Consider the following 12,153-nt stretch of genomic DNA (forward strand, 5'->3'; position numbering starts at 1 on the left):
TGATCAGTGGGTCAGGGAGGTGCGCAGTGCAAAGAGAGTACCCCAGAGTGGGGACACCCTAGCCCCTGTCCTGGGTGACCACAGCAGGGTTGGGGGTTGAGCCCCCCAGGAATCCTGGGCCCAGCCTTGTTGGCGTTACGAGGACTCTGCCAGACAGGAGAGTGTAAGGGGAGTTCTCAAGGGCAGGGAGGCCTCTGGGTAAAGGAATTGGGAGCAAGGACTCAGATCCTTTCACTAGCCCACTTCACCGGGGTAGTGCAGAAGCCAGGAAAGTTCCTCGCAATAGCAGGACCATTCCCCCGCTTACATTAACAACAAAACATAATGCAGCTGTATTTTAGATAGTCTGTGACACATTGCAATCCCATTTTTACAGTATCTTTGGGACCATTATATTAAATTTATGAATGGCTTATGCAGTGGTGCCGGACCAATTTGTATAGTGGGGGAGCTGAGGGCTATCGAACCAAACTGTAAACCCTGTATATGACAGAAACCACTTCAAGCCAGGAGGCGCTGCTGCATGCCCAATACCCCTAGTTCCAGCACCTATGGATTTGGGTATGATTGTGTTCTAGTCCATGGGTGAGGGTTAGCACAGGAGCTACAGGAGCTAAAACAATAGGGGGTGATTACCCCTGAGATTAGGGTGACCAGATAGCAAGTGTGAAAAATCAGGACGGGGGTGGGGGGTAATAGGAACCTATATAAGAAAAATACCCCAAAATTGGGACTGTCCCAAGAAAATCAGGACATCTGGTCACCCTACCTGAGATTGTAAACAACTCCAGAAAAGTCTCACCATGGGGTGTTTTGCATATACTGGTTCAGGCTCAGATTTCCAGAGACTAGAAATCCGAGAAAGAGCTTTGGTGTAAAAGGATGTGCTTGAACTGACTCCTGGCCTTCATTTTGACTCAGCAAACAAACATGACTTTGTTCATGGGGACACCCCGGCCCTTGCTGAAGAGTTGGAAGGGATGTTGGTCTGCCAGACGCCCCATGTGGAAGTTGGGTGATTTCTGGTATATTTAGTGTGAATTTAAATCTATCTATTTTTATATGTTCTCTCTGTAATGGTTCTGCCATATGAATAAATGTGATTGCTTGGAAGAGCTGTGTGGTCACTGGTAAAAACACTCTTTGTCTGGTCTTTAAGCAAACTGGCTTGCTGGGAATATCACAATGGATGGCAGAAAGCTGTGCAGCCTTAAAACCCCAGGTCAGGACAGGGAGAGACACAGGTCTCTGCCAAATGGAGGTGATGGCTGCGAGCCTGAAAACGTAAATGGATGCCTGCCCTCAAGGGACCACAGAGTGGGTATAGAGGTAGAGTTACCCTGAAACTGTGACTGTGTCTTTCATTAAAGTTTGTTCCAGAGAATAGTTTTCAGAAAATAGTTACAGGATTTAATTCACACCTGACACAGTCTGAGTGGGGCGATCAATTGACCCCGCAACTGCACCAGCGAAGACAGTGGTGCCCTGTCAGGCGAAGGCAACTTTTGAAGGTTGTGGAGGCTTTGTCAGCTGGTGGAGACTGCCTGAGAGACATGCTGAATCAGTAAGTACTGCAGCTGTCACCGCCATGTGCCTCCATGGATAGTGTTTCTGGGTATATGTTGACATGCTGCAGGCCTCTGGGAGAGCAGGGGTCAAAGGTGTCTTTTACTGCTGTAATCTCCTCCTGGGCATTCTTTTCTATCATGGAGGTCCTTGTGCCCTAGTTTATGTCAGTGGAATTGAGCCCTCAGATTTTGACAGAGGGAGAGAGTGATAAACAAGGGAGAAGAGATGACATGAAAAGAGATAGAGGAAATGCAAAATACAAAATGTGTTCTGATTTCTCATATCCTGTTCAGCTGTGCTTGGAAGGTAAATGGAAAAATGCTGCAACCATGCCAGGAACCTGATATACTGTACTTTTATGACTGCAATCTCTAGAAGTAATTTCCACTGTGATCTGATTCCTTCATGGATTGGGTTGTTAAAAGTTATGGAAAATGAAGACTAGTGAGCTGAGATCAGATCTTCACAGATGAAACTACGAAGTTAATGAAGCAGAGTAATCCATTCAGAGATGTAAGGTAATATTCCACAAGCTGTACAGCTATTATATAGAGAGGTATCAATAGACATCAACAAGTTTCCATACCGTTACGTAATTAAAATCCATCAGTGCTCCATAGAGATTGGGCTACATGAAAACTAGTGAGAATAGGGCAGTAGGGAGGAGCTGCTTTCCATGCCATTCTCCCCACCCCTGCCTTACTTTAAGGAAGCAGGGATATCTGCTTACAGGTCAGCACCTAAGTTAATGCTGCTTGAACTAGCATTAACACTGGCTTTATATCGGTACCTCCTTAAGGCCCTCATTCAGGAAGGTACTTATAGCATGTGCTTAACTTTAAGCAGGAGAATAATACCACTGAAGTCACTAGGACTACTTGTGCTAAATACATATAGTTACTTGCTGAGTTGAGACCTCTAAGAGGTAGATTTTGTGCAGGCATGGAGTGCTTGGCTAATGGAAGCAGAGCTTCTACAAGAAGACATGCTATAATTGGGAGAGGGTGGCCAGAGAAAGTACACAGAGGTGCTGATTCTCCAGAAGACTTAGTTTCTCTCTTATTTCCAAATCCTCAGGATCCATGGAGTTAAGGCATTAGCCTTCCCCCACACCCCCCGCCCTCAACTCTTCCATGATGAACTGTCTCACAGGGACGATCTGATCACTGGGAAGCTGGGGCCCCCTAAAATCCCCTTTTGAGTGAGAGGGTACATTTGGCCCTTGTTTATTGTGTCAAAAGTCAGCAATAACATGTCCACAACTGTTCCTGTGAGACATAACACAAAGACCTTTGGTATTTTGCCACCTCTGCCTATTCTTGGACCAAAGACATGCCTTTGTGGATATCAGTTACTAGAAACATCGACAGTGTATGGAGCTGGAGATTACAGAGTTAGAGAAGATTGGAAAATAGACAAGGAAGGTGATTTCTACTCCTCATTTGAGGAAATTACACTAAGAACTGGAAGATAGGCAGTGCAGATCCAAGATGCTATTTACTCCTTAGTTAAATAGCCTGGAACTCTATGTTTCAGTAAATGTCAGACCCATTTCAATATCAAGTCTGTGTGGTGTCTCATTAGAAACTGATAAAGGGAAAAGTGCTCTTCTACTTTAACTAACCCTAGTTATTGCCGTATGCTCTGTCATATTTGCATGATCTCACATATATATCCATCACTGGTCAGCACAAATTTCAGCCAAACTTTTATAAAGATATCTAATAATAATCAACCTTAAGTCCATTGTGCATAAAACTCAGCAATAGACAAGCTTAATCTTTTCCTCATTTGATGAATCATTTCCTTTAGTGATAGGTGTGACACCTGACCCATCTTTCAGTACTAATTCAATGGAACATGCACATAATGTATTCTCAGCATTAGCCTCACAGCTGGCTCTTCCACAGTCCACATTCTGTTTAATTTCTGAGTCACAGATGACTTTGCAGCCAATCTATTTTTACTATTTTCTGGCAGATAGCTATGCTGAGGTATAACTCCATTTATATAAAGAGGGTATTTCCACAGCTGGTACCTGAGCTCATTCAAATGTATCATTCATCAAAAGAAGTATTTCATATAAGTATGCTTTAAATGCAAAGAAAAGCAAATGTGCTCTTGTAAGAGTTTGTATCAGCATTACAATTTTATCTGAAAAAGTATATATGTACCACTGAATATTAGATCCAATATAAGCCACATTTTCACATACCGGCACTGAAATTGTACATAAATTGCAAACATATGTGTGCCAAACAGGCATTTGCACATGCAAAGTGAGTAATTGAGTGCCCAAATGCAAGCTTTCCAGCATAACTTAGTTTGGTTCTCCATATTTAAACATCTGGCTCCACATATCCTGAATATAATACAACTCATAGTCACTTTCAAAACTGATATTTAAAATACGACTTTTGTCCAAAAGACATTTGGAGTGAAACTTCCAAGTGGTCTGGGACAAGAAAGAAACATGGTGCCACAGGTTCAATTGTGTTTGCCAGATTGACATCAGGGCTTTTGAAACATTTTCTAGAATAGCATAAATTTGTTGTAAATGCACATGACCATGTAAATGACTCCCTGATAGTGTTGCTGTAAGTCTCTTGGTACACCAAAACCTTTCGTTTCAGTGGGACTTAAGCACAAGTGCTGTCCTGAATTGGACGTGCTGCTATAGTAGTATACTATCCTCCCACTTGTCCAATTCCACCTGCCTCCTCTGTTCCTGCATAGAAGACCTAATATATGCAGAAATGTTAGCACATCAGTATCTCATCTGGATTTTGTTAATATGGTAATGGAAAAAGATGCTTTTTCCCAATGGAATGGTATACTGTATGTCAGATACAAATGTATTATATATGCTGCCACAAAATCACAAGAAAAATCAGATTCATTAATAGTTTATTTAAAAAAACCTTACAGCCAGGTTTCTTTACTCAGAGAGAGAACAATTTTGAAAACATATGTGGAAGAAACACAACTGATATTATACCAGCTATACAGCTTTTATCAACACTGATTAGGGCCTGATACTCCTCTCACACCAGTTTTACACCAGAGTAACTCCAGTGATTTTCTGGAGTAACTATGAATTCCAGGTGGCGTGAGAGGAGAATCCAGTCTATAACGTTCACTGAGGAGTAGGTAATCTTTGTAGATAATCCAGTAGACCAAATACAAATTTAACACTTGTCACTATTGTCTAGCTACAGCTGGTGTATTAATTTTCTTTACAGTGTGTGATGAGACAAATATCAATGTGACATACGTTAACAAGCAATTTTATTCACTCATATATTCCACACTCTAGAGAAATAAATTATAACATAGTTTTATTAGTCATAATTTTCACTGAGAGGTAAAAACTCACTACTTTAATCTGGTGCTACACCTTTTACTCAGGCAAAACACACATTAAAGTCAAGTTTTGGCTAGGTAAGCAGTATAAGATCAGATCAGAACATAGTATTTGTGCCGTTTTGAATCAACGTACTGTGGAGATGTCTCTTGCTATTTGAACCGCTTTAATTTCTTGCTCTTATGACAGAAGGAAATTAATACAGAACTATGGCATGTTCAGCCTGATGTTGGTGCCTGACTCAATGGACAATTTTTCCCCCAGTTATATGCAAGTCTTAAAGAGCCATACCACTGGTAAATAACTGAATCATGATGCATCACACCCACATAAGGGAAAAATAGCTTTCACGGTGGAATAAAGCTCCCCTCTTCAAAAATCAATATGTGCATTGTGATGACAGACTTCATCACTATAGGAAGAAGTGGTGCAATGTGTTTTGGGTGATTAAGCTTGAGGGACACATGATAACATGCTGTCGATTGCCAAAACAAAATGACTCAATGTTTAAGCATTTTAATCACTTATGAAGTTAATAATAATAATAAGGTATTACACTTTGCAGGCATTAACTAATTATTCTCCTCAATGTTCTTGTGAAGTAATTAATTATTATTATCTCCATTTTACAGATGGATCATTTTAAACTCAAGATTGGATGTTTTTCTAAAAGATAAGCTCAAGGAATTATTTTAGGGAAGTTCGATGGCCTGCAATACAGCAGGTCAGACTAGATGATCACAATGGCCCCTTCTGGCCTCTCAACCATTAAACATGTATGCCTTATTTCCAGATTGAAGTTGCTTAGCTTCAACTTCTAGCCATTGGATCATGTTATACCATTCTCTGCTAGCTTGAAAAGCTCATTATCAAATATTTGTTCCCGATTCAAGTACTTATACACTATAATCAAGTCACCCCTTAATCTTTTCTTTGTTAAGCTAAATAGAATGAGCTCTTTGAGTCTATCACTATAAGGCATGTTTTCTAATTCTTTAATCTCTCATGGCTCTTCTCTGAACCATCTGCAGTTTATCAACATCTTTTTTGAATTGTGGACACCAGAACTAGACACAGTATCCCAGCAGCAGTTGCACCAGTGCCAAATACAGAGGCAAGATAACTTCTCTGTTCCTACTTGTGATTCCCCTGTTTATGCATCCAAGGATCACATTACTTCTTTTAGCCAGAGTGTCACGCTGGGAGATCATGTTCAGCTGACTATCCACCATGACCTAATGTCTAATTTTATGAGTACAGTCAGACCCATCCCAAAAGCTCAGTGATTCTTACATCTGATGTCATAATGACACTAATTGGCTCAACCAATCATCACCATTCCTTTCCAGTTTATTTGAATGCTTCAGTTCTATTGGATGAAAAGAGTCAAAGGAATAAAGGGTAAGTTTGCTTGGATGCAAACAGAAAAAGATTCTCTCCACGTTCCTATGACTGAGCCACCAGGTGTCAATCTCCTACAGATTTGCCAACTCCATGGGTTTCCAGAAGATTACATGTTTTCAGACCCATCTATGGCTCTGTAGAGAAAACCCCTCATCCACAGGGAAATTAATGTGGCTGGCTGGCTGCCCTTTCCCAATTCTTCACCTCCTGGGGAACAGAAGCAAGGCAGAGCTCCTACATAGGTGGTTGAACAGTTTGGTTCCTCAGCCTATTTTGCAGGCAGAGCTCTGTGTCTCCTCCCATGCCCATGTATGTAAATAGAGGGCTGAGTGCTAATTAATTGCTCAGCCCCTTGATCTTGGTGCCCACTAAGAAGCAGATGTTCCCTGCCTCACTAATCTATCACCCACTAACACTCCCCACCCAGCTGCTTCCCACTCCCTTCTTTTCCTCCCTATGATTGGAGAGGTGTTAATGGGCCACTTCACCCTTGAAATATGTGTTAACTACTTATGGGAAACAATCTGTTCTATCTTGTATTTCGCTGTGATGCAGTTTCTCAGATCTGAAGAAGAGCTCTCACCCCGTCTAGACTATGCGCTGTATCGGCGCGTTAAAATCGATTGCTCGGGGATCGATATATTGCGTCTGATCTGGATGGGATATATCGATCCCAGAGCGCGCTTAGATCGATTCCGGAACTCCACCAAAACAAACGGAGTTCCGGAATCGACATGGCGAGCCGCGCACATCGATCCCGCGCGGTGAAGACGGGTAAGTAAATCGATTTTAGATATTCGATTTCAGCCACGCTATTCTCGTAGCTGAAATTGCATATCTAAAATCGATTTTCGCGCGTAATGTAGAAGTGGCCTCTGTGTAACTCCAAAAGCTTGTCTCTCTCACCAACAGAAGTTGGTCTAATAAAAGTTATTTTACCAGCACTGGGCACGGTGACATGCATCTGTAATCCCAGCTACTTGGGAGGCTGAGGCTGGTGGATCACTCAGGGGTTCTGGGCTGCGGTGCACTATGCCTATCAGGTGTCCGGTGCCACTGACAGCCTCGCCAGTGAGTGGCTGAAGGACTGCCTAGAACAGGGGTAGGCAACCTATGGCCCGCGAGCAGATTTTTCAGTGGCACTCACACTGCCCGGGTCCTGGCCACCGGTCTGGGGGGCTCTGCATTTTAATTTAATTTTAAATGAAGCTTCTTAACATTTTAAAAACCTTATTTACTTTACATACAACAATACTTTAGTTATATATTATAGACTTAGAGAAAGAGACCTTCTAAAAACATTAAAATGTATTACTGGCACGCAGAACCTTAAATTAGAGTGAATAAAGACTCAGCACACCGCTTCTGAAAGGTTGCCGACCCCTGGCCTAGAACAACACAAATGATGGGTTGTGGTCGGTGCTCCCTCTGTGAGGACTGATGGACCAATTGATGAAGGTGATCTTACACGCCTTGTTGCTTCGCAGCTGCTCATGTACCCTCTGCCCACCCATTTTTTCCTGTGCCCTTAGCCTGTACCTCATCCTCCCATGTGCTTATAACCCCCCATTTGCCTTTGATCTCCCCCCGTGTCCTCATGTGCCTATAAACCACATTTTCCCCTGTGACCCACATTCTCTTATGTGCCTCTGACCTTTGCCATCACTCATGTCCTTCTCCCCTTAACTCCATGTACCTCTGACTCCCACATCATCACATAATTCTTCCCCCATGTGCCTCTGTCCCCCATATGTCTTTGACATCCTGATTCCTTGACACCAAACCCCCAGACCCTGGCTCATCCTCTTACTGTAGGCCCTGATGACTCCATCTCCTCCTGGGGTGCCATGAATAGTTCTAAAGGTAAATACAGAATAAGTGTATTAGAGAATACAAAATTTCTAGTTCCGCATCATGAAATTATGGCACTTTCATAAGCCAGTTTAGCATAGAGCCAAAGTATCACACTTGCAACTGGCATGGTGTGTACTGTCTATACAGTATCTTCTTCAAATTTAAGATTTCTGCAGGCATAGACTACAAATTTCTCAATGTCCCTTTGAAAAGAGGATGACAATAGCAGTGGGTGACAATACAGTACAGTGTATTTTACAAATTTAAGATATTTTACATATTCACTGCCATTGTCTGTGAACTTCATAAAGTCCTCCAAAAAAAGGCCTTGATCTAAAACCCATACATTTTGGAATGGAATGGAATGATTCTGCAAACTCTCACTTGTGTGTAGAATGGTTTGTAGAATTTGGCTCCAGGTCTGAAAGGAACCAAAATGGGAAGTTTGGAGGCTGGAAGGGCAGAGTTTAGGTTGTTTCAGCATCTTAACTGTGCATATCAATACTTCTATAAATGTTAGGTCTCCTTTAAAGGTTAACCTTAACTCTGAATTTCATCATGGGTCCATATTGCTTGTTTTTTGGATGGCTACAGCATTATTACATTATTGTAAGTTTCCTTTACCCTTAAATTACTGATATCTACTCTCAAACTTAACTCCAGTTCAGATTCTGCACCGGTTGCATTGCAGATATTTCCAAGAGATTAAATAGGTAAATGTAGGCATGATTCATCTACACAGTGGAATGTATGCGTTCATCCTGAACAATACACAGCCAAATAGAAGTCCTCCTGCCAGTGTATGCAGACTAAGTGACTAACAAGTCAGCCTGAGTTAGTTTCTTCTAATTAGGAGGCGGGGTATAATTTTTAGGATGTTTAACACTGGAGATATCTTTAATCAGTGGGTTTATGAACTTTAAGTGGTTTTCTGGAGATGACATTCTCAGTACTTTCAGGATGTACAGCCTTTTCTTTTCCACCGCTGCCAATGATATATTCTGGTTTGAAAATACAAGCTGTATAAACAAAAAGTTAAAGCTGAAAATTTGATATAAGCCAGAAGACAGAGAGCGTGAAGAACAGGCTGCAATGGGAATGGGCATACTTTCACGGTAGGTTGAGGTATCATTTCCACATATATCATAAGCTGTGAATGAAGGAAAGAGTTGGCCAGGGAAGAGGCGAAAACAATAGAAGGAGATTGTGTGCTTAGTGAAAACAACTAGTGATAAAAGGTATAAAAGGTATAAATCACTCATTACGACTGGACAGGATGAAGAAGCAAAACTAGAGGGAATTGGGGGGAATTCCTGAGACCAGGGAGACAGTTGCTAAGCAAACAACATGGATGTCATAGTCAGTGGTCTTAAATGCAGTGTGAGGTCAAGAGGTACATGTAAAGATTGCGAGCAAGATTCAGATGAAAGAAGGTATTCAGAGAACAGTTTCAAATTTAAGATGACTAGATTGTTTTGGAAGAGTAGGTTTTGAAGATATTAAGATGGTCACTATGCTATCATGGTGATGGTCTTTTAAAAGGACAGTGATATTCTTTTAAAAAGCAAAGTTTTCAAGAGCAGATGAGATAAAAGACCAATGAGAGAGAAATACTAGTGAAGGAACCCTTGATTGAAAATGTTTTTCTAATAATTGGAAAAGGTTCATCCATGTTTGAAGGGTTAGTGGATGGACAGCCTACATCTTGAGATTGATGATATAACATTGACTAGGAAGGGGGTCACAGGTGATGAAAAGTTAATAATTTTAGTATAGGCAGAGCTGGTAGTGCAACTCATGGTTGTCTAACACTTGTCATTATAAGATTTTTTCAGTTTATAACTTTAACAATTTTTAGCTGTTTGGGCTGAAATTTTCCATGCTGGGTGTCTGCCTCAGGCTAAATTTTATTGGGAAGTTTCAGCTAAAATAGTCCAGCTGTTTGTAAGAACAAGATTAGGGAGAAATATGTTGTTTTACCATTTAAAATATTCTTGCAACTGTTTCACTGAGAAGCTCTTGTGCTTCTTGCTTTGGAGCAGCATCTTGAAATAAAACACAGAAGTTGTTTTGGTGTCAGGAATGTGCCTTTTGCTGTCCTCATGAACATTCACTCCCATTTGGCCAAGTTATAGCCTCTGGAAAAAAATCTTAGTTCACACATGCTCAGAAGAGACTTGCTATAGCTTTGCAGCTAAATTCTCTTCAGATTTTGTCCGCACTGATCATGCCTCATCTTGGGGGTGGGCAGGACTTTCTCTGCAATTATTCCTCCCAGCTGCAGTAGTGCCAGACACAGGAACTGAGATCAGGGAATCCATCTTTTCTGTGCTCTCAATATTTCTCCCCTGTTGGTGCTCAGGCACCCTGGGGGAGGAGAAAGCAGCCACTTTGGAATGCAGAGGAGGAAGTGGGGGTTGCAGGAGCCAGAGAGAGTGGGGGAAAGGACATGAGCCAGACAGCAGAGGGGAGCCTCAAGGGTTGGAAAGTAGAAGGGGAGGGTAGCAAAGAGTAGAGGTGAGAGGGTTGGGATAGGAACACAGTAGGAGGTGGGGCTGAAGCCAAGGTGAGTTAGGTTGGATAGGAGAAGGGATGTGGGAACAAGGATGTGGGTGTTTTGATAGGAGCTGAGCTGTGATGGATAGGCCCATACGAGTACAGAGACAGGGTAGGGCAGTGGTCCCCAACCTTTTTGTCTGGTGGGCGCTAGATGAAGGACCGTGGCGGCGGTCGAGCACCCATCGAAATGCCGCCGAATTTCAGCGGCATTTCGGCGGCAACGCCTCTCGATGACGTCACTTGTCAGCGGTAAGTGGCATCATCAAGAGGTGCCGCCACCGAAATGCCGCAGAAATTCAGTGGCACTTTGGTGAATGCTCCACCGCCAGCCAGGACACCCCCACGGCACCGCATTAGGGACCCCTGCGCTATGGGGTCATGTAATTAAAGACTATCATAATGCATACGAACAAGGGGCTGAATTAAAGTAGCATGAGTAAATTTAAATCTGGCATTTCTTAATTTTTGAGTGCTTGACTTTGCAACTGTTACATTCTTTTAATGTTTGTGTGTGTGTGTGTGTGTGTTTTCTGAAGACACTACAATAATCAAAGAATGAAGCTGAAAAGGTTAGTAACATCACTGGAACTTGAAATCATGTAGAACATTAGTCACATTGGTTTCCTGTATTATATTATCCCTACTGTGCATTCAGTTCTTAATCCTCACGTCTCCCTATTATTACCATTCTATAGACCAGGAAAAACAGACATAGAGATGTGAGTTGCTGGAAGCCAAAGAGTTTTAGTGGATGAGACAGGATTAAAAAATGCAGCTATTTGTGGCTCCATCCTGTGCTCTAACAAACGAGACCTCAGTGCTGTGCTGTGTTTTGTGTGGTTGAAAAATATCAAGATTTTAATATGGAAAATTGTTTATTTACATTCAATTCACATAAAAATAATTTGTCCTCCTTTTTGTTTTTTGGGGTAAGAATTTGTCATTTAATACAGTTTTGTGTTTTCTAGAGTAACACTGTTTACATTGTTTTAACACTTGGCAGCTTGAATTCAGCAGTTATGGAACAGTTTATCATTTAGTGGTGGGTTCAGCATAAATGGTGATTCAGCCAACTGACATCAGATATTGATTTAAACATGGTAAAAAATCATTTGTGTTTTTTTATGCTTATTGGTCCCATAAATTCTACAATACTTTGTGCAGAGTTCTTATAGGATCAAATTCTCACCATGTCATTTAGGGGGTGGGTTGGTACTCTAAAATAATAGTAATGGCACTGTCACCATCATTTATTTTTATATTCCTATTGATGATATGGGCTTAATGCTTTACAGAGCAAAAACAACACAATCAGATACAATTTTTAAGGACTAAGTTCTTTTAGTGATGTAGCACCCAGAGTCGTGCAACTGTTGGCAAAATTACTTCAGAGAGTTGAACAA

The sequence above is a fragment of the Chelonoidis abingdonii genome, chromosome 5 (genome assembly GCF_003597395.2).
Source record: "Chelonoidis abingdonii isolate Lonesome George chromosome 5, CheloAbing_2.0, whole genome shotgun sequence".
Lineage (NCBI taxonomy): Eukaryota > Metazoa > Chordata > Testudines > Testudinidae > Chelonoidis > Chelonoidis abingdonii.